The 22,060-nt window shown below is 48.6% G+C and overlaps 11 non-coding genes across 11 annotated transcripts; all 11 read right to left on the bottom strand.

The window, feature by feature from the left end:
• Positions 1-750: 750 nt before the first annotated feature.
• TRNAP-AGG (transfer RNA proline (anticodon AGG)) lies at positions 751-822 on the bottom strand. Its single transcript has one exon. It is a non-coding gene; the product is annotated as a tRNA-Pro (tRNA).
• Positions 823-3,452: 2,630 nt separating this feature from the next.
• On the bottom strand, positions 3,453-3,564 carry TRNAL-CAA (transfer RNA leucine (anticodon CAA)). Its single transcript has 2 exons — positions 3,527-3,564; positions 3,453-3,498 (listed from the first exon to the last, which is right to left on the bottom strand). It is a non-coding gene; the product is annotated as a tRNA-Leu (tRNA).
• Positions 3,565-3,871: 307 nt separating this feature from the next.
• On the bottom strand, positions 3,872-3,944 carry TRNAV-CAC (transfer RNA valine (anticodon CAC)). Its single transcript has one exon. It is a non-coding gene; the product is annotated as a tRNA-Val (tRNA).
• A 388-nt stretch (positions 3,945-4,332) lies between these two features.
• Positions 4,333-4,404, bottom strand: TRNAP-AGG (transfer RNA proline (anticodon AGG)). Its single transcript has one exon. It is a non-coding gene; the product is annotated as a tRNA-Pro (tRNA).
• A 2,601-nt stretch (positions 4,405-7,005) lies between these two features.
• Positions 7,006-7,117, bottom strand: TRNAL-CAA (transfer RNA leucine (anticodon CAA)). Its single transcript has 2 exons — positions 7,080-7,117; positions 7,006-7,051 (listed from the first exon to the last, which is right to left on the bottom strand). It is a non-coding gene; the product is annotated as a tRNA-Leu (tRNA).
• Positions 7,118-7,885: 768 nt separating this feature from the next.
• Positions 7,886-7,957, bottom strand: TRNAP-AGG (transfer RNA proline (anticodon AGG)). Its single transcript has one exon. It is a non-coding gene; the product is annotated as a tRNA-Pro (tRNA).
• Positions 7,958-10,587: 2,630 nt separating this feature from the next.
• Positions 10,588-10,699, bottom strand: TRNAL-CAA (transfer RNA leucine (anticodon CAA)). The gene is made up of 2 exons: positions 10,662-10,699; positions 10,588-10,633 (listed from the first exon to the last, which is right to left on the bottom strand). It is a non-coding gene; the product is annotated as a tRNA-Leu (tRNA).
• Positions 10,700-11,006: 307 nt separating this feature from the next.
• On the bottom strand, positions 11,007-11,079 carry TRNAV-CAC (transfer RNA valine (anticodon CAC)). The gene has a single exon. It is a non-coding gene; the product is annotated as a tRNA-Val (tRNA).
• A 388-nt stretch (positions 11,080-11,467) lies between these two features.
• TRNAP-AGG (transfer RNA proline (anticodon AGG)) lies at positions 11,468-11,539 on the bottom strand. The gene has a single exon. It is a non-coding gene; the product is annotated as a tRNA-Pro (tRNA).
• Positions 11,540-14,139: 2,600 nt separating this feature from the next.
• Positions 14,140-14,251, bottom strand: TRNAL-CAA (transfer RNA leucine (anticodon CAA)). Its single transcript has 2 exons — positions 14,214-14,251; positions 14,140-14,185 (listed from the first exon to the last, which is right to left on the bottom strand). It is a non-coding gene; the product is annotated as a tRNA-Leu (tRNA).
• A 768-nt stretch (positions 14,252-15,019) lies between these two features.
• On the bottom strand, positions 15,020-15,091 carry TRNAP-AGG (transfer RNA proline (anticodon AGG)). The gene has a single exon. It is a non-coding gene; the product is annotated as a tRNA-Pro (tRNA).
• Between the last annotated feature and the right edge of the window lie 6,969 nt (positions 15,092-22,060).

Below are 22,060 nucleotides of genomic sequence, written 5' to 3' on the forward strand. Positions count from 1 at the left end.
GTCGGACTCTTCAGTCTGCACTTGTTGATTTTGCCGCTTGCAATGTTCCTATCAAAGTCACAGCTTTAAAGGCCCCACAATATAACATGGCCAAGAAAAAAAAAAAAAAACAGAACAAGAAACAATGCACATGCACGACCACCGAGGGATGCAGATAACTTTTTAGCGTCCTGCAATAGTAAAGCACGTTTTACACAGGTCACAAGTTTTTAAAGGTCATTTCTGTCTAAGTGTGCATTGAGAGAGACTGAGGTTTTAGGGAGCAAACACAAAAGCTGCTGCTGCCAAGTGTTTCTGCCCGGTCTCGATTCGGGGACCTTTCGCATGTGAGGCGAACGTGATAACCACTACACTACAGAAACAAGCTTGCTGGTTTGACTGAAGGAGCACAGTTCCCCTCATATGTTTGCACGATTTCCTCTATACTTTATCAGCAGTTGCTCGGAATGCGAGGGGTAAGTGTGAAAATTGCAGCGGTGTCAGCCAGCATGCATACACTCAGACGTCCTGAAAAATCCCACAGCTGTGGGCAGAGACAGACAAATATCTGATGCCTAAATGCCAGGAAGGAGAGCCTGTGAAATCATCACACAGGGCGCACTGAGAGCAAGCAGGAAGGAAGCCAAGGCATTGTAATCCATTTTTCGCCTGAGGCAAAAAATATGTTTTGCGCAACAATGCTTCGAGTGGAATGAGAAATGTTGAGGGGTTGTGTATTTTGAGCAGGATTTGATTGTTTTCCGCTAAAATGGGCTCGTCCGGGATTTGAACCTGGGACCTCTCGCACCCTAAGCGAGAATCATACCCCTAGACCAACGAGCCTGGGCACAGAAATGCAACGGCTCCGACCCTGCTCGGAGGGTTGGTGACAGAGAGTGGGAGACTACATCCCAAAGCAAGAAACTGCACATGGTGCTCTCTTCTGCAGTACGACTAGAGTCATTTGCATGGTCTTCATCGAACATGACATAAAAAGCCTCTATCCTTTAGACATTTTGGCCCAGATTTAAAAGAAAATGACTAAGCGCGACGCTGTGCCAAATTTGCAAGCCCCACGCGCCGTCATTTTCAAAATGCAGGGAAGCGCCGTATTTAGTAGAATACAGCGCACCCCTGTGCTTCCCCCTGCGCCAGCTCTAAATTAGCTGCTGAGCGCCAACGCAGCCGTTCTTGCACCATGGTACAAGGATGACTGCGTTGAGGGGGAAATTGTTTTTGTGCAGGAAGGGACACCTTCCTGCCCCAAAAAAAATCTTCAATGGTGATTTGCTCTTACTTCTATGTGTGCTGCAGAATGCATCACACATAGAAAGAGCAAAAACAAGGAGAAATGAAAACATTTCTCCTCAGTGCGCCACTCTAACGACACCCCTGGGATGGCGTTGGATTTTGGTGCTGACGCAGATTTACGCCAACTCCTAAATCTGGAGCAGCATCAAAATGCTATGGTGTTGCTGTGGCACACTCCCAACAACACCCATTGCACGCCCCTTCCAGGGAACGCGCTGCGTGCTAAGGGGCCGTATTTACAAGGTGGTGTTAAGCCACAAAAAGTGGCTGAACGCCATCTTGTAAATACCGCGCAGTGCATAGTGCCACCGGGGCGTCACTAAAAGTGATGCTCCGGTGGCGATAGGACCTTGTAAGTCTGGCACTTTATTTGCTCAAGGTGTGTGTTCTTGGTGAGGGCAGGAAAGCTATTTTCGCTCTCGTACCTTCCTTCCTTGGCTGGGTTGAATGCTGTAGTCTCAGGCTTCATTGCAAAGGTCAAACAGTGAGCAACTGACTGCCGTAAGCTGGCGCAACTCCTCTTGGTGAGCTGTGACAGATGCCCCAGGAGCGTAGTACCTCACGATGGTGAGGGATAGACACAGTCTGTTTTATCTCAGCTTGCCTGTCAGGTGAGGCAGGAAATGCAAATACTGTGAAAAAGCCCAGCGACTCGAACCAGGGACCTTTCGCATGTGAGGTGCGCATGATAACCACTACACTAGACAAACAGACACACTTGCCGGCTTGCTTCATGTGGCTATGCATTGTACTGGAACCACCACACTATGGAAACAGACACACCTGCTTGCTTTATGTGGCTATGCATTGGACTGGGATGCAAGGATGAGGGCCAATGTTCATGACGCTCAAAGCTGAGCCTTCCGGAACACGATCTCTTCCCTTGGAAGAAAGGAACTGGGATCACTTTCATTCCAAGAGGTGATTTCAGAACTGGACCCGAAATTACCATGGAGAAGCACTGTGCATTTAATGTTCCTACGAGCACTGCTGCTCCAGCACAGAAAAGCAGTTGCAAAGAAATCTCGCATACCTTCATGATGCTGAACCGTCTCGACGCCAGTATAAAGCATGTATTGCATTGCAACATGACATCTTACAAGAGTGAAAAGCAGAAATACTCCTGTTTAAAACACAGACTGAACCTATAAAGGTAGGGGTTTGTCTGGGATTTGAACCGTGGTCCTCTCACACCCGAAGCGAGAATCATACCCCTATACCAACTAGACTGCCGCTGCATAGTCATTTGAAACATCTTCTGAAGCGTCTTTCCGAAAAGCAGGGCCATTTGGAGGCTCTCTCTCTCTAAGCGTGCCATAGCAATTGATGTTTTCTGTCAAGGATTTTTTGTTTGTCTCTAGCAAGGCAAGAGGTAGTCAAAATGCCCTGTGCCAGTGAGCTGAACTAGGGCACTGATGTGAAAAGCAGACCCTTTCTGGTAGTTGTAACCCGCTGCAAGTCATGGACCATTGCACCTTAGACTTCCCAACCAGAAGCACTGAAGGGCCTGCTAGCTCTTGAGCCAGAGGAGCATGCCTCTTGGATTCAAGCACACTTGCTTGATCAGCGCTCAATCAGGCTCGATCAGGCGAGATTTATATTAGTGGCTCATAGGCCTGAAACACTCACCTGGGAGACGCAGGGTGGCTGATTTCCCGGAATGGCCCTTGATGGGGAAATCACCTCCTTTCCCCCGCCTCATTTCAGAATTGTGTGCTAGTCGCAAGTCAGTGTTCAGGGGTTCATGGGTACTGCCTACTCCCAGCTGCCTCTCTGTCTTCTTCATGTAAATTGCAAGTCACGAGGAGGCACCATTGCCAATATGCTCCGCCCACCTAACCAAGAAACCTAGTTTGAGCTTGTCTGCCTGTGTTGTTGCAGGGGCAGTGTCTTCTTTGCCCAAAAGGTGGCAGGAGAGCCTCACTTCAAACAATAGAATCAACTGTTTAAGTAGAAACCAGCATGGTAGTTACTGTCATAAAGTGCAGCTCTAACAGAAGGTGTGCCTGAGACGCCCCTTCCAGTAATACACAGAATTTTGATTGAGGGCCCAGCCGATGGGTTGGTGGATTTCTCCTCACATGCCACAGCAGCTTCCAAAGATAGTGGTGTGAGGAGCTGGCTCTGCAAGCAGAGTAAGATTTAAGGGAAGAAAATACACCTGTCAGAAGTGGGATTTGAACCCACGCCTCCATGAAGAGACCAGAAGGCTCAGCTTCACTGAAGATCAAGCTCTCTTGAGTCTGGCGCCTTAGACCACTCGGCCATCCTGACAGCCAAAACAGTGGGCAGGTCGGACTCTTCAGTCTGCACTTGTTGATTTTGCCGCTTGCAATGTTCCTATCAAAGTCACAGCTTTAAAGGCCCCACAATATAACATGGCCAAGAAAAAAAAAAAAAAACAGAACAAGAAACAATGCACATGCACGACCACCGAGGGATGCAGATAACTTTTTAGCGTCCTGCAATAGTAAAGCACGTTTTACACAGGTCACAAGTTTTTAAAGGTCATTTCTGTCTAAGTGTGCATTGAGAGAGACTGAGGTTTTAGGGAGCAAACACAAAAGCTGCTGCTGCCAAGTGTTTCTGCCCGGTCTCGAACCGGGGACCTTCCGCTTGTGAGGCGAACGTGATAACCACTACACTACAGAAACAAGCTTGCTGGTTTGACTGAAGGAGCACAGTTCCCCTCATATGTTTGCACGATTTCCTCTATACTTTATCAGCAGTTGCTCGGAATGCGAGGGGTAAGTGTGAAAATTGCAGCGGTGTCAGCCAGCATGCATACACTCAGACGTCCTGAAAAATCCCACAGCTGCGGGCAGAGACAGACAAATATCTGATGCCTAAATGCCAGGAAGGAGAGCCTGTGAAATCATCACACAGGGCGCACTGAGAGCAAGCAGGAAGGAAGCCAAGGCATTGTAATCCATTTTTCGCCTGAGGCAAAAAATATGTTTTGCGCAACAATGCTTCGAGTGGAATGAGAAATGTTGAGGGGTTGTGTATTTTGAGCAGGATTTGATTGTTTTCCGCTAAAATGGGCTCGTCCGGGATTTGAACCTGGGACCTCTCGCACCCTAAGCGAGAATCATACCCCTAGACCAACGAGCCTGGGCACAGAAATGCAACGGCTCCGACCCTGCTCGGAGGGTTGGTGACAGAGAGTGGGAGACTACATCCCAAAGCAAGAAACTGCACATGGTGCTCTCTTCTGCAGTACGACTAGAGTCATTTGCATGGTCTTCATCGAACATGACATAAAAAGCCTCTATCCTTTAGACCTTTTGGCCCAGATTTACAAGAAAATGACTAAGCGCGACGCTGTGCCAAATTTGCAAGCCCCACGCGCCGTCATTTTCAAAATGCAGGGAAGCGCCGTATTTAGTAGAATACAGCGCACCCCTGTGCTTCCCCCTGCGCCAGCTCTAAATTAGCTGCTGAGCGCCAACGCAGCCGTTCTTGCACCATGGTACAAGGATGACTGCGTTGAGGGGGAAATTGTTTTTGTGCAGGAAGGGACACCTTCCTGCCCCAAAAAAAATCTTCAATGGTGATTTGCTCTTACTTCTATGTGTGCTGCAGAATGCATCACACATAGAAAGAGCAAAAACAAGGAGAAATGAAAACATTTCTCCTCAGTGCGCCACTCTAACGACACCCCTGGGATGGCGTTGGATTTTGGTGCTGACGCAGATTTACGCCAACTCCTAAATCTGGAGCAGCATCAAAATGCTATGGTGTTGCTGTGGCACACTCCCAACAACACCCATTGCACGCCCCTTCCAGGGAACGCGCTGCGTGCTAAGGGGCCGTATTTACAAGGTGGTGTTAAGCCACAAAAAGTGGCTGAACGCCATCTTGTAAATACCGCGCAGTGCATAGTGCCACCGGGGCGTCACTAAAAGTGATGCTCCGGTGGCGATAGGACCTTGTAAGTCTGGCACTTTATTTGCTCAAGGTGTGTGTTCTTGGTGAGGGCAGGAAAGGTATTTTCGCTCTCGTACCTTCCTTCCTTGGCTGGTTTGAATGCTGTAGGCTCAGGCTTCATTGCAAAGGTCAAACAGTGAGCAACTGACTGCCGTAAGCTGGCGCAACTCCTCTTGGTGAGCTGTGACAGATGCCCCAGGAGCATAGTACCTCACGATGGTGAGGGATAGACACAGTCTCTTTTATCTCAGCTTGCCTGTCAGGTGAGGCAGGAAATGCAAATACTGTGAAAAAGCCCAGCGACTCGAACCAGGGACCTTTCGCATGTGAGGTGCGCATGATAACCACTACACTAGACAAACAGACACACTTGCCGGCTTGCTTCATGTGGCTATGCATTGTACTGGAACCACCACACTATGGAAACAGACACACCTGCTTGCTTTATGTGGCTATGCATTGGACTGGGATGCAAGGATGAGGGCCAATGTTCATGACGCTCAAAGCTGAGCCTTCCGGAACACGATCTCTTCCCTTGGAAGAAAGGAACTGGGATCACTTTCATTCCAAGAGGTGATTTCAGAACTGGACCCGAAATTACCATGGAGAAGCACTGTGCATTTAATGTTCCTACGAGCACTGCTGCTCCAGCACAGAAAAGCAGTTGCAAAAAAATCTCGCATACCTTCATGATGCTGAACCGTCTCGACGCCAGTATAAAGCATGTATTGCATTGCAACATGACATCTTACAAGAGTGAAAAGCAGAAATTCTCCTGTTTAAAACACAGACTGAACCTATAAAGGTAGGGGTTTGTCTGGGATTTGAACCGAGGTCCTCTCACACCCGAAGCGAGAATCATACCCCTATACCAACTAGACTGCCGCTGCATAGTCATTTGAAACATCTTCTGAAGCGTCTTTCCGAAAAGCAGGGCCATTTGGAGGCTCTCTCTCTCTAAGCGTGCCATAGCAATTGATGTTTTCTGTCAAGGATTTTTTGTTTGTCTCTAGCAAGGCAAGAGGTAGTCAAAATGCCCTGTGCCAGTGGGCTGAACTAGGGCACTGATGTGAAAAGCAGACCCTTTCTGGTAGTTGTAACCCGCTGCAAGTCATGGACCATTGCACCTTAGACTTCCCAACCAGAAGCACTGAAGGGCCTGCTAGCTCTTGAGCCAGAGGAGCATGCCTCTTGGATTCAAGCACACTTGCTTGATCAGCGCTCAATCAGGCTCGATCAGGCGAGATTTATATTAATGGCTCATAGGCCTGAAACACTCACCTGGGAGACGCAGGGTGGCTGATTTCCCGGAATGGCCCTTGATGGGGAAATCACCTCCTTTCCCCCGCCTCATTTCAGAATTGTGTGCTAGTCGCAAGTCAGTGTTCAGGGGTTCATGGGTACTGCCTACTCCCAGCTGCCTCTCTGTCTTCTTCATGTAAATTGCAAGTCACGAGGAGGCACCATTGCCAATATGCTCCGCCCACCTAACCAAGAAACCTAGTTTGAGCTTGTCTGCCTGTGTTGTTGCAGGGGCAGTGTCTTCTTTGCCCAAAAGGTGGCAGGAGAGCCTCACTTCAAACAATAGAATCAACTGCTTAAGTAGAAACCAGCATGGTAGTTACTGTCATAAAGTGCAGCTCTAACAGAAGGTGTGCCTGAGACGCCCCTTCCAGTAATACACAGAATTTTGATTGAGGGCCCAGCCGATGGGTTGGTGGATTTCTCCTCACATGCCACAGCAGCTTCCAAAGCAGAGCAAGATTTAAGGGAAGAAAACATACCTGTCAGAAGTGGGATTTGAACCCACGCCTCCATGAAGAGACCAGAAGGCTCAGCTTCACTGAAGATCAAGCTCTCTTGAGTCTGGCGCCTTAGACCACTCGGCCATCCTGACAGCCAAAACAGTGTGCAGGTCGGACTCTTCAGTCTGCACTTGTTGATTTTGCCGCTTGCAATGTTCCTATCAAAGTCACAGCTTTAAAGGCCCCACAATATAACATGGCCAAGAAAAAAAAAAAAAAACAGAACAAGAAACAATGCACATGCACGACCACCGAGGGATGCAGATAACTTTTTAGCGTCCTGCAATAGTAAAGCACGTTTTACACAGGTCACAAGTTTTTAAAGGTCATTTCTGTCTAAGTGTGCATTGAGAGAGACTGAGGTTTTAGGGAGCAAACACAAAAGCTGCTGCTGCCAAGTGTTTCTGCCCGGTCTCGATTCGGGGACCTTTCGCATGTGAGGCGAACGTGATAACCACTACACTACAGAAACAAGCTTGCTGGTTTGACTGAAGGAGCACAGTTCCCCTCATATGTTTGCACGATTTCCTCTATACTTTATCAGCAGTTGCTCGGAATGCGAGGGGTAAGTGTGAAAATTGCAGCGGTGTCAGCCAGCATGCATACACTCAGACGTCCTGAAAAATCCCACAGCTGTGGGCAGAGACAGACAAATATCTGATGCCTAAATGCCAGGAAGGAGAGCCTGTGAAATCATCACACAGGGCGCACTGAGAGCAAGCAGGAAGGAAGCCAAGGCATTGTAATCCATTTTTCGCCTGAGGCAAAAAATATGTTTTGCGCAACAATGCTTCGAGTGGAATGAGAAATGTTGAGGGGTTGTGTATTTTGAGCAGGATTTGATTGTTTTCCGCTAAAATGGGCTCGTCCGGGATTTGAACCTGGGACCTCTCGCACCCTAAGCGAGAATCATACCCCTAGACCAACGAGCCTGGGCACAGAAATGCAACGGCTCCGACCCTGCTCGGAGGGTTGGTGACAGAGAGTGGGAGACTACATCCCAAAGCAAGAAACTGCACATGGTGCTCTCTTCTGCAGTACGACTAGAGTCATTTGCATGGTCTTCATCGAACATGACATAAAAAGCCTCTATCCTTTAGACATTTTGGCCCAGATTTACAAGAAAATGACTAAGCGCGACGCTGTGCCAAATTTGCAAGCCCCACGCGCCGTCATTTTCAAAATGCAGGGAAGCGCCGTATTTAGTAGAATACAGCGCACCCCTGTGCTTCCCCCTGCGCCAGCTCTAAATTAGCTGCTGAGCGCCAACGCAGCCGTTCTTGCACCATGGTACAAGGATGACTGCGTTGAGGGGGAAATTGTTTTTGTGCAGGAAGGGACACCTTCCTGCCCAAAAAAAAATCTTCAATGGTGATTTGCTCTTACTTCTATGTGTGCTGCAGAATGCATCACACATAGAAAGAGCAAAAACAAGGAGAAATGAAAACATTTCTCCTCAGTGCGCCACTCTAACGACACCCCTGGGATGGCGTTGGATTTTGGTGCTGACGCAGATTTACGCCAACTCCTAAATCTGGAGCAGCATCAAAATGCTATGGTGTTGCTGTGGCACACTCCCAACAACACCCATTGCACGCCCCTTCCAGGGAACGCGCTGCGTGCTAAGGGGCCGTATTTACAAGGTGGTGTTAAGCCACAAAAAGTGGCTGAACGCCATCTTGTAAATACCGCGCAGTGCATAGTGCCACCGGGGCGTCACTAAAAGTGATGCTCCGGTGGCGATAGGACCTTGTAAGTCTGGCACTTTATTTGCTCAAGGTGTGTGTTCTTGGTGAGGGCAGGAAAGCTATTTTCGCTCTCGTACCTTCCTTCCTTGGCTGGGTTGAATGCTGTAGTCTCAGGCTTCATTGCAAAGGTCAAACAGTGAGCAACTGACTGCCGTAAGCTGGCGCAACTCCTCTTGGTGAGCTGTGACAGATGCCCCAGGAGCGTAGTACCTCACGATGGTGAGGGATAGACACAGTCTGTTTTATCTCAGCTTGCCTGTCAGGTGAGGCAGGAAATGCAAATACTGTGAAAAAGCCCAGCGACTCGAACCAGGGACCTTTCGCATGTGAGGTGCGCATGATAACCACTACACTAGACAAACAGACACACTTGCCGGCTTGCTTCATGTGGCTATGCATTGTACTGGAACCACCACACTATGGAAACAGACACACCTGCTTGCTTTATGTGGCTATGCATTGGACTGGGATGCAAGGATGAGGGCCAATGTTCATGACGCTCAAAGCTGAGCCTTCCGGAACACGATCTCTTCCCTTGGAAGAAAGGAACTGGGATCACTTTCATTCCAAGAGGTGATTTCAGAACTGGACCCGAAATTACCATGGAGAAGCACTGTGCATTTAATGTTCCTACGAGCACTGCTGCTCCAGCACAGAAAAGCAGTTGCAAAGAAATCTCGCATACCTTCATGATGCTGAACCGTCTCGACGCCAGTATAAAGCATGTATTGCATTGCAACATGACATCTTACAAGAGTGAAAAGCAGAAATACTCCTGTTTAAAACACAGACTGAACCTATAAAGGTAGGGGTTTGTCTGGGATTTGAACCGAGGTCCTCTCACACCCGAAGCGAGAATCATACCCCTATACCAACTAGACTGCTGCTGCATAGTCATTTGAAACATCTTCTGAAGCGTCTTTCCGAAAAGCAGGGCCATTTGGAGGCTCTCTCTCTCTAAGCGTGCCATAGCAATTGATGTTTTCTGTCAAGGATTTTTTGTTTGTCTCTAGCAAGGCAAGAGGTAGTCAAAATGCCCTGTGCCAGTGAGCTGAACTAGGGCACTGATGTGAAAAGCAGACCCTTTCTGGTAGTTGTAACCCGCTGCAAGTCATGGACCATTGCACCTTAGACTTCCCAACCAGAAGCACTGAAGGGCCTGCTAGCTCTTGAGCCAGAGGAGCATGCCTCTTGGATTCAAGCACACTTGCTTGATCAGCGCTCAATCAGGCTCGATCAGGCGAGATTTATATTAGTGGCTCATAGGCCTGAAACACTCACCTGGGAGACGCAGGGTGGCTGATTTCCCGGAATGGCCCTTGATGGGGAAATCACCTCCTTTCCCCCGCCTCATTTCAGAATTGTGTGCTAGTCGCAAGTCAGTGTTCAGGGGTTCATGGGTACTGCCTACTCCCAGCTGCCTCTCTGTCTTCTTCATGTAAATTGCAAGTCACGAGGAGGCACCATTGCCAATATGCTCCGCCCACCTAACCAAGAAACCTAGTTTGAGCTTGTCTGCCTGTGTTGTTGCAGGGGCAGTGTCTTCTTTGCCCAAAAGGTGGCAGGAGAGCCTCACTTCAAACAATAGAATCAACTGCTTAAGTAGAAACCAGCATGGTAGTTACTGTCATAAAGTGCAGCTCTAACAGAAGGTGTGCCTGAGACGCCCCTTCCAGTAATACACAGAATTTTGATTGAGGGCCCAGCCGATGGGTTGGTGGATTTCTCCTCACATGCCACAGCAGCTTCCAAAGATAGTGGTGTGAGGAGCTGGCTCTGCAAGCAGAGTAAGATTTAAGGGAAGAAAATACACCTGTCAGAAGTGGGATTTGAACCCACGCCTCCATGAAGAGACCAGAAGGCTCAGCTTCACTGAAGATCAAGCTCTCTTGAGTCTGGCGCCTTAGACCACTCGGCCATCCTGACAGCCAAAACAGTGTGCAGGTCGGACTCTTCAGTCTGCACTTGTTGATTTTGCCGCTTGCAATGTTCCTATCAAAGTCACAGCTTTAAAGGCCCCACAATATAACATGGCCAAGAAAAAAAAAAAAAACCAGAACAAGAAACAATGCACATGCACGACCACCGAGGGATGCAGATAACTTTTTAGCTTCCTGCAATAGTAAAGCACGTTTTACACAGGTCACAAGTTTTTAAAGGTCATTTCTGTCTAAGTGTGCATTGAGAGAGACTGAGGTTTTAGGGAGCAAACACAAAAGCTGCTGCTGCCAAGTGTTTCTGCCCGGTCTCGAACCAGGGACCTTTCGCGTGTGAGGCGAACGTGATAACCACTACACTACAGAAACAAGCTTGCTGGTTTGACTGAAGGAGCACAGTTCCCCTCATATGTTTGCACGATTTCCTCTATACTTTATCAGCAGTTGCTCAGAATGCGAGGGGTAAGTGTGAAAATTGCAGCGGTGTCAGCCAGCATGCATACACTCAGACGTCCTGAAAAATCCCACAGCTGCGGGCAGAGACAGACAAATATCTGATGCCTAAATGCCAGGAAGGAGAGCCTGTGAAATCATCACACAGGGCGCACTGAGAGCAAGCAGGAAGGAAGCCAAGGCATTGTAATCCATTTTTCGCCTGAGGCAAAAAATATGTTTTGCGCAACAATGCTTCGAGTGGAATGAGAAATGTTGAGGGGTTGTGTATTTTGAGCAGGATTTGATTGTTTTCCGCTAAAATGGGCTCGTCCGGGATTTGAACCTGGGACCTCTCGCACCCTAAGCGAGAATCATACCCCTAGACCAACGAGCCTGGGCACAGAAATGCAACGGCTCCGACCCTGCTCGGAGGGTTGGTGACAGAGAGTGGGAGACTACATCCCAAAGCAAGAAACTGCACATGGTGCTCTCTTCTGCAGTACGACTAGAGTCATTTGCATGGTCTTCATCGAACATGACATAAAAAGCCTCTATCCTTTAGACATTTTGGGCCAGATTTACAAGAAAATGACTAAGTGCGACGCTGTGCCAAATTTGCAAGCCCCACGCGCCGTCATTTTCAAAATGCAGGGAAGCGCCGTATTTAGTAGAATACAGCGCACCCCTGTGCTTCCCCCTGCGCCAGCTCTAAATTAGCTGCTGAGCGCCAACGCAGCCGTTCTTGCACCATGGTACAAGGATGACTGCGTTGAGGGGGAAATTGTTTTTGTGCAGGAAGGGACACCTTCCTGCCCAAAAAAAAATCTTCAATGGTGATTTGCTCTTACTTCTATGTGTGCTGCAGAATGCATCACACATAGAAAGAGCAAAAACAAGGAGAAATGAAAACATTTCTCCTCAGTGCGCCACTCTAACGACACCCCTGGGATGGCGTTGGATTTTGGTGCTGACGCAGATTTACGCCAACTCCTAAATCTGGAGCAGCATCAAAATGCTATGGTGTTGCTGTGGCACACTCCCAACAACACCCATTGCACGCCCCTTCCAGGGAACGCGCTGCGTGCTAAGGGGCCGTATTTACAAGGTGGTGTTAAGCCACAAAAAGTGGCTGAACGCCATCTTGTAAATACCGCGCAGTGCATAGTGCCACCGGGGCGTCACTAAAAGTGATGCTCCGGTGGCGATAGGACCTTGTAAGTCTGGCACTTTATTTGCTCAAGGTGTGTGTTCTTGGTGAGGGCAGGAAAGGTATTTTCGCTCTCGTACCTTCCTTCCTTGGCTGGCTTGAATGCTGTAGGCTCAGGCTTCATTGCAAAGGTCAAACAGTGAGCAACTGACTGCCGTAAGCTGGCGCAACTCCTCTTGGTGAGCTGTGACAGATGCCCCAGGAGCATAGTACCTCACGATGGTGAGGGATAGACACAGTCTCTTTTATCTCAGCTTGCCTGTCAGGTGAGGCAGGAAATGCAAATACTGTGAAAAAGCCCAGCGACTCGAACCAGGGACCTTTCGCATGTGAGGTGCGCATGATAACCACTACACTAGACAAACAGACACACTTGCCGGCTTGCTTCATGTGGCTATGCATTGTACTGGAACCACCACACTATGGAAACAGACACACCTGCTTGCTTTATGTGGCTATGCATTGGACTGGGATGCAAGGATGAGGGCCAATGTTCATGACGCTCAAAGCTGAGCCTTCCGGAACACGATCTCTTCCCTTGGAAGAAAGGAACTGGGATCACTTTCATTCCAAGAGGTGATTTCAGAACTGGACCCGAAATTACCATGGAGAAGCACTGTGCATTTAATGTTCCTACGAGCACTGCTGCTCCAGCACAGAAAAGCAGTTGCAAAAAAATCTCGCATACCTTCATGATGCTGAACCGTCTCGACGCCAGTATAAAGCATGTATTGCATTGCAACATGACATCTTACAAGAGTGAAAAGCAGAAATACTCCTGTTTAAAACACAGACTGAACCTATAAAGGTAGGGGTTTGTCTGGGATTTGAACCGAGGTCCTCTCACACCCGAAGTGAGAATCATACCCCTATACCAACTAGACTGCCGCTGCATAGTCATTTGAAACATCTTCTGAAGCGTCTTTCCGAAAAGCAGGGCCATTTGGAGGCTCTCTCTCTCTAAGCGTGCCATAGCAATTGATGTTTTCTGTCAAGGATTTTTTGTTTGTCTCTAGCAAGGCAAGAGGTAGTCAAAATGCCCTGTGCCAGTGAGCTGAACTAGGGCACTGATGTGAAAAGCAGACCCTTTCTGGTAGTTGTAACCCGCTGCAAGTCATGGACCATTGCACCTTAGACTTCCCAACCAGAAGCACTGAAGGGCCTGCTAGCTCTTGAGCCAGAGGAGCATGCCTCTTGGATTCAAGCACACTTGCTTGATCAGCGCTCAATCAGGCTCGATCAGGCGAGATTTATATTAGTGGCTCATAGGCCTGAAACACTCACCTGGGAGACGCAGGGTGGCTGATTTCCCGGAATGGCCCTTGATGGGGAAATCACCTCCTTTCCCCCGCCTCATTTCAGAATTGTGTGCTAGTCGCAAGTCAGTGTTCAGGGGTTCATGGGTACTGCCTACTCCCAGCTGCCTCTCTGTCTTCTTCATGTAAATTGCAAGTCACGAGGAGGCACCATTGCCAATATGCTCCGCCCACCTAACCAAGAAACCTAGTTTGAGCTTGTCTGCCTGTGTTGTTGCAGGGGCAGTGTCTTCTTTGCCCAAAAGGTGGCAGGAGAGCCTCACTTCAAACAATAGAATCAACTGCTTAAGTAGAAACCAGCATGGTAGTTACTGTCATAAAGTGCAGCTCTAACAGAAGGTGTGCCTGAGACGCCCCTTCCAGTAATACACAGAATTTTGATTGAGGGCCCAGCCGATGGGTTGGTGGATTTCTCCTCACATGCCACAGCAGCTCCAAAGCAGAGCAAGATTTAAGGGAAGAAAACATACCTGTCAGAAGTGGGATTTGAACCCACGCCTCCATGAAGAGACCAGAAGGCTCAGCTTCACTGAAGATCAAGCTCTCTTGAGTCTGGCGCCTTAGACCACTCGGCCATCCTGACAGCCAAAACAGTGTGCAGGTCGGACTCTTCAGTCTGCACTTGTTGATTTTGCCGCTTGCAATGTTCCTATCAAAGTCACAGCTTTAAAGGCCCCACAATATAACATGGCCAAGAAAAAAAAAAAAAAACAGAACAAGAAACAATGCACATGCACGACCACCGAGGGATGCAGATAACTTTTTAGCGTCCTGCAATAGTAAAGCACGTTTTACACAGGTCACAAGTTTTTAAAGGTCATTTCTGTCTAAGTGTGCATTGAGAGAGACTGAGGTTTTAGGGAGCAAACACAAAAGCTGCTGCTGCCAAGTGTTTCTGCCCGGTCTCGATTCGGGGACCTTTCGCATGTGAGGCGAACGTGATAACCACTACACTACAGAAACAAGCTTGCTGGTTTGACTGAAGGAGCACAGTTCCCCTCATATGTTTGCACGATTTCCTCTATACTTTATCAGCAGTTGCTCGGAATGCGAGGGGTAAGTGTGAAAATTGCAGCGGTGTCAGCCAGCATGCATACACTCAGACGTCCTGAAAAATCCCACAGCTGTGGGCAGAGACAGACAAATATCTGATGCCTAAATGCCAGGAAGGAGAGCCTGTGAAATCATCACACAGGGCGCACTGAGAGCAAGCAGGAAGGAAGCCAAGGCATTGTAATCCATTTTTCGCCTGAGGCAAAAAATATGTTTTGCGCAACAATGCTTCGAGTGGAATGAGAAATGTTGAGGGGTTGTGTATTTTGAGCAGGATTTGATTGTTTTCCGCTAAAATGGGCTCGTCCGGGATTTGAACCTGGGACCTCTCGCACCCTAAGCGAGAATCATACCCCTAGACCAACGAGCCTGGGCACAGAAATGCAACGGCTCCGACCCTGCTCGGAGGGTTGGTGACAGAGAGTGGGAGACTACATCCCAAAGCAAGAAACTGCACATGGTGCTCTCTTCTGCAGTACGACTAGAGTCATTTGCATGGTCTTCATCGAACATGACATAAAAAGCCTCTATCCTTTAGACATTTTGGCCCAGATTTAAAAGAAAATGACTAAGCGCGACGCTGTGCCAAATTTGCAAGCCCCACGCGCCGTCATTTTCAAAATGCAGGGAAGCGCCGTATTTAGTAGAATACAGCGCACCCCTGTGCTTCCCCCTGCGCCAGCTCTAAATTAGCTGCTGAGCGCCAACGCAGCCGTTCTTGCACCATGGTACAAGGATGACTGCGTTGAGGGGGAAATTGTTTTTGTGCAGGAAGGGACACCTTCCTGCCCCAAAAAAAATCTTCAATGGTGATTTGCTCTTACTTCTATGTGTGCTGCAGAATGCATCACACATAGAAAGAGCAAAAACAAGGAGAAATGAAAACATTTCTCCTCAGTGCGCCACTCTAACGACACCCCTGGGATGGCGTTGGATTTTGGTGCTGACGCAGATTTACGCCAACTCCTAAATCTGGAGCAGCATCAAAATGCTATGGTGTTGCTGTGGCACACTCCCAACAACACCCATTGCACGCCCCTTCCAGGGAACGCGCTGCGTGCTAAGGGGCCGTATTTACAAGGTGGTGTTAAGCCACAAAAAGTGGCTGAACGCCATCTTGTAAATACCGCGCAGTGCATAGTGCCACCGGGGCGTCACTAAAAGTGATGCTCCGGTGGCGATAGGACCTTGTAAGTCTGGCACTTTATTTGCTCAAGGTGTGTGTTCTTGGTGAGGGCAGGAAAGCTATTTTCGCTCTCGTACCTTCCTTCCTTGGCTGGGTTGAATGCTGTAGTCTCAGGCTTCATTGCAAAGGTCAAACAGTGAGCAACTGACTGCCGTAAGCTGGCGCAACTCCTCTTGGTGAGCTGTGACAGATGCCCCAGGAGCGTAGTACCTCACGATGGTGAGGGATAGACACAGTCTGTTTTATCTCAGCTTGCCTGTCAGGTGAGGCAGGAAATGCAAATACTGTGAAAAAGCCCAGCGACTCGAACCAGGGACCTTTCGCATGTGAGGTGCGCATGATAACCACTACACTAGACAAACAGACACACTTGCCGGCTTGCTTCATGTGGCTATGCATTGTACTGGAACCACCACACTATGGAAACAGACACACCTGCTTGCTTTATGTGGCTATGCATTGGACTGGGATGCAAGGATGAGGGCCAATGTTCATGACGCTCAAAGCTGAGCCTTCCGGAACACGATCTCTTCCCTTGGAAGAAAGGAACTGGGATCACTTTCATTCCAAGAGGTGATTTCAGAACTGGACCCGAAATTACCATGGAGAAGCACTGTGCATTTAATGTTCCTACGAGCACTGCTGCTCCAGCACAGAAAAGCAGTTGCAAAGAAATCTCGCATACCTTCATGATGCTGAACCGTCTCGACGCCAGTATAAAGCATGTATTGCATTGCAACATGACATCTTACAAGAGTGAAAAGCAGAAATACTCCTGTTTAAAACACAGACTGAACCTATAAAGGTAGGGGTTTGTCTGGGATTTGAACCGAGGTCCTCTCACACCCGAAGCGAGAATCATACCCCTATACCAACTACACTGCCGCTGCGTAGTCATTTGAAACATCTTCTGAAGCGTCTTTCCGAAAAGCAGGGCCATTTGGAGGCTCTCTCTCTCTAAGCGTGCCATAGCAATTGATGTTTTCTGTCAAGGATTTTTTGTTTGTCTCTAGCAAGGCAAGAGGTAGTCAAAATGCCCTGTGCCAGTGAGCTGAACTAGGGCACTGATGTGAAAAGCAGACCCTTTCTGGTAGTTGTAACCCGCTGCAAGTCATGGACCCTTGCACCTTAGACTTCCCAACCAGAAGCACTGAAGGGCCTGCTAGCTCTTGAGCCAGAGGAGCATGCCTCTTGGATTCAAACACACTTCCTCGATCAGCGCTCGATTAGGCTCGATCAGGCGAGATTTATATTAGTGGCTCATAGGCCTGAAACACTCACCTGGGAGACGCAGGGTGGCTGATTTCCCGGAATGGCCCTTGATGGGGAAATCACCTCCTTTCCCCCGCCTCATTTCAGAATTGTGTGCTAGTCGCAAGACAGTGTTCAGGGGTTCATGGGTACTGCCTACTCCCAGCTGCCTCTCTGTCTTCTTCATGTAAATTGCAAGTCACGAGGAGGCACCATTGCCAATATGCTCCGCCCACCTAACCAAGAAACCTAGTTTGAGCTTGTCTGCCTGTGTTGTTGCAGGGGCAGTGTCTTCTTTGCCCAAAAGGTGGCAGGAGAGCCTCACTTCAAACGATAGAATCAACTGCTTAAGTAGAAACCAGCATGGTAGTTACTGTCATAAAGTGAAGCTCTAACAGAAGGTGTGCCTGAGACGCCCCTTCCAGTAATACACAGAATTTTGATTGAGGGCCCAGCCGATGGGTTGGTGGATTTCTCCTCACATGCCACAGCAGCTTCCAAAGATAGTGGTGTGAGGAGCTGGCTCTGCAAGCAGAGCAAGATTTAAGGAAAGAAAATACACCTGTCAGAAGTGAGATTTGAACCCACGCCTCCATGAAGAGACCAGAAGGCTCAGCTTCACTAAAGATCAAGCTCTCTTGAGTCTGGCGCCTTAGACCACTCGGCCATCCTGACAGCCAAAACAGTGTGCAGGTCGGACTCTTCAGTCTGCACTTGTTGATTTTGCCGCTTGCAATGTTCCTATCAAAGTCACAGCTTTAAAGGCCCCACAACATAACATGGCCAAGAAAAAAAAAAAAAAACAGAACAAGAAACAATGCACATGCACGACCACCGAGGGATGCAGATAACTTTTTAGCGTCCTGCAATAGTAAAGCACGTTTTACACAGGTCACAAGTTTTTAAAGGTCATTTCTGTCTAAGTGTGCATTGAGAGAGACTGAGGTTTTAGGGAGCAAACACAAAAGCTGCTGCTGCCAAGTGTTTCTGCCCGGTCTCGAACCGGGGACCTTGCGCGTGTGAGGCGAACGTGATAACCACTACTCTACAGAAACAAGCTTGCTGGTTTGACTGAAGGAGCACAGTTCCCCTCATATGTTTGCACGATTTCCTCTATACTTTATCAGCAGTTGCTCGGAATGCGAGGGGTAAGTGTGAAAATTGCAGCGGTGTCAGCCAGCATGCATACACTCAGACGTCCTGAAAAATCCCACAGCTGCGGGCAGAGACAGACAAATATCTGATGCCTAAATGCCAGGAAGGAGAGCCTGTGAAATCATCACACAGGGCGCACTGAGAGCAAGCAGGAAGGAAGCCAAGGCATTGTAATCCATTTTTCGCCTGAGGCAAAAAATATGTTTTGCGCAACAATGCTTCGAGTGGAATGAGAAATGTTGAGCGCTTGTGTATTTTGAGCAGGATTTGATTGTTTTCTGCTAAAATGGGCTCGTCCGGGATTTGAACCTGGGACCTCTCGCACCCTAAGCGAGAATCTTACCCCTAGACCAACGAGCCTGGGCACAGAAATGCAACGGCTCCGACCCTGCTCGGAGGGTTGGTGACAGAGAGTGGGAGACTACATCCCAAAGCAAGAAACTGCACATGGTGCTCTCTTCTGCAGTACGACTAGAGTCATTTGCATGGTCTTCATCGAACATGACATAAAAAGCCTCTATCCTTTAGACATTTTGGCCCAGATTTACAAGAAAATGACTAAGCGCGACGCTGTGCCAAATTTGCAAGCCCCACGCGCCGTCATTTTCAAAATGCAGGGAAGCGCCGTATTTAGTAGAATACAGCGCACCCCTGTGCTTCCCCCTGCGCCAGCTCTAAATTAGCTCCTGAGCGCCAACGCAGCTGTTCTTTCACCATGGTAAAAGGATGACTGCGTTGAGGGGGAAATTGTTTTTGTGCAGGAAGGGACACCTTCCTGCCCAAAAAAAAAATCTTCAATGGTGATTTGCTCTTACTTCTATGTGTGCTGCAGAATGCATCACACATAGAAAGAGCAAAAACAAGGAGAAATGAAAACATTTCTCCTCAGTGCGCCACTCTAACGACACCCCTGGGTTGGCGTTGGATTTTGGTGCTGACGCAGATTTACGCCAACTCCTAAATCTGGAGCAGCATCAAAATGCTATGGTGTTGCTGTGGCACACTCCCAACAACACCCATTGCACGCCCCTTCCAGGGAACGCGCTGCGTGCTAAGGGGCCGTATTTACAAGGTGGTGTTAAGCCACAAAAAGTGGCTGAACGCCATCTTGTAAATACCGCGCAGTGCATAGTGCCACCGGGGCGTCACTAAAAGTGATGCTCCGGTGGCGATAGGACCTTGTAGGTCTGGCACTTTATTTGCTCAAGGTGTGTGTTCTTGGTGAGGGCAGGAAAGCTATTTTCGCTCTCGTACCTTCCTTCCTTGGCTGGCTTGAATGCTGTAGGCTCAGGCTTCATTGCAAAGGTCAAACAGTGAGCAACTGACTGCCGTAAGCTGGCGCAACTCCTCTTGGTGAGCTGTGACAGATGCCCCAGGAGCGTAGTACCTCACGATGGTGAGGGATAGACACAGTCTCTTTTATCTCAGCTTGCCTGTCAGGTGAGGCAGGAAATGCAAATACTGTGAAAAAGCCCAGCGACTCGAACCAGGGACCTTTCGCATGTGAGGTGCGCATGATAACCACTACACTACACAAACAGACACACTTGCCGGCTTGCTTCATGTGGCTATGCATTGTACTGGAACCACCACACTATGGAAACAGACACACCTGCTTGCTTTATGTGGCTATGCATTGGACTGGGATGCAAGGATGAGGGCCAATGTTCATGACGCTCAAAGCTGAGCCTTCCGGAACACGATCTCTTCCCTTGGAAGAAAGGAACTGGGATCACTTTCATTCCAAGAGGTGATTTCAGAACTGGACCCGAAATTACCATGGAGAAGCACTGTGCATTTAATGTTCCTACGAGCACTGCTGCTCCAGCACAGAAAAGCAGTTGCAAAGAAATCTCGCATACCTTCATGATGCTGAACCGTCTCGACGCCAGTATAAAGCATGTATTGAATTGCAACATGACATCTTACAAGAGTGAAAAGCATAAATACTCCTGTTTAAAACACAGACTGAACCTATAAAGGTAGGGGTTTGTCTGGGATTTGAACCGAGGTCCTCTCACACCCGAAGCGAGAATCATACCCCTATACCAACTAGACTGCCGCAGCATAGTCATTTGAAACATCTTCTGAAGCGTCTTTCCGAAAAGCAGGGCCATTTGGAGGCTCTCTCTCTCTAAGCGTGCCATAGCAATTGATGTTTTCTGTCAAGGATTTTTTGTTTGTCTCTAGCAAGGCAAGAGGTAGTCAAAATGCCCTGTGCCAGTGAGCTGAACTAGGGCACTGATGTGAAAAGCAGACCCTTTCTGGTAGTTGTAACCCGCTGCAAGTCATGGACCCTTGCACCTTAGACTTCCCAACCAGAAGCACTGAAGGGCCTGCTAGCTCTTGAGCCAGAGGAGCATGCCTCTTGGATTCAAGCACACTTGCTCGATCAGCGCTCGATCAGGCGAGATTTGTATTAGTGGCTCATAGGCCTGAAACACTCACCTGGGAGACGCAGGGTGGCTGATTTCCCGGAATGGCCCTTGATGGGGAAATCACCTCCTTTCCCCCGCCTCATTTCAGAATTGTGTGCTAGTCGCAAGACAGTGTTCAGGGGTTCATGGGTACTGCCTACTCCCAGCTGCCTCTCTGTCTTCTTCATGTAAATTGCAAGTCACGAGGAGGCACCATTGCCAATATGCTCCGCCCACCTAACCAAGAAACCTAGTTTGAGCTTGTCTGCCTGTGTTGTTGCAGGGGCAGTGTCTTCTTTGCCCAAAAGGTGGCAGGAGAGCCTCACTTCAAACGATAGAATCAACTGCTTAAGTAGAAACCAGCATGGTAGTTACTGTCATAAAGTGCAGCTCTAACAGAAGGTGTGCCTGAGACGCCCCTTCCAGTAATACACAGAATTTTGATTGAGGGCCCAGCCGATGGGTTGGTGGGTTTCTCCTCACATGCCACAGCAGCTTCCAAAGATAGTGGTGTGAGGAGCTGGCTCTGCAAGCAGAGCAAGATTTAAGGGAAGAAAATACACCTGTCAGAAGTGAGATTTGAACCCACGCCTCCATGAAGAGACCAGAAGGCTCAGCTTCACTAAAGATCAAGCTCTCTTGAGTCTGGCGCCTTAGACCACTCGGCCATCCTGACAGCCAAAACAGTGTGCAGGTCGGACTCTTCAGTCTGCACTTGTTGATTTTGCCGCTTGCAATGTTCCTATCAAAGTCACAGCTTTAAAGGCCCCACAACATAACATGGCCAAGAAAAAAAAAAAAAAACAGAACAAGAAACAATGCACATGCACGACCACCGAGGGATGCAGATAACTTTTTAGCGTCCTGCAATAGTAAAGCACGTTTTACACAGGTCACAAGTTTTTAAAGGTCATTTCTGTCTAAGTGTGCATTGAGAGAGACTGAGGTTTTAGGGAGCAAACACAAAAGCTGCTGCTGCCAAGTGTTTCTGCCCGGTCTCGAAACCGGGGACTTTTCGCGTGTGAGGCGAACGTGATAACCACTACACTACAGAAACAAGCTTGCTGGTTTGACTGAAGGAGCACAGTTCCCCTCATATGTTTGCACGATTTCCTCTATACTTTATCAGCAGTTGCTCGGAATGCGAGGGGTAAGTGTGAAAATTGCAGCGGTGTCAGCCAGCATGCATACACTCAGACGTCCTGAAAAATCCCACAGCTGCGGGCAGAGACAGACAAATATCTGATGCCTAAATTCCAGGAAGGAGAGCCTGTGAAATCATCACACAGGGCGCACTGAGAGCAAGCAGGAAGGAAGCCAAGGCATTGTA

Source organism: Pleurodeles waltl, chromosome 10 (assembly GCF_031143425.1).
Source record: "Pleurodeles waltl isolate 20211129_DDA chromosome 10, aPleWal1.hap1.20221129, whole genome shotgun sequence".
NCBI classification, from domain to species: Eukaryota; Metazoa; Chordata; class Amphibia; order Caudata; family Salamandridae; genus Pleurodeles; species Pleurodeles waltl.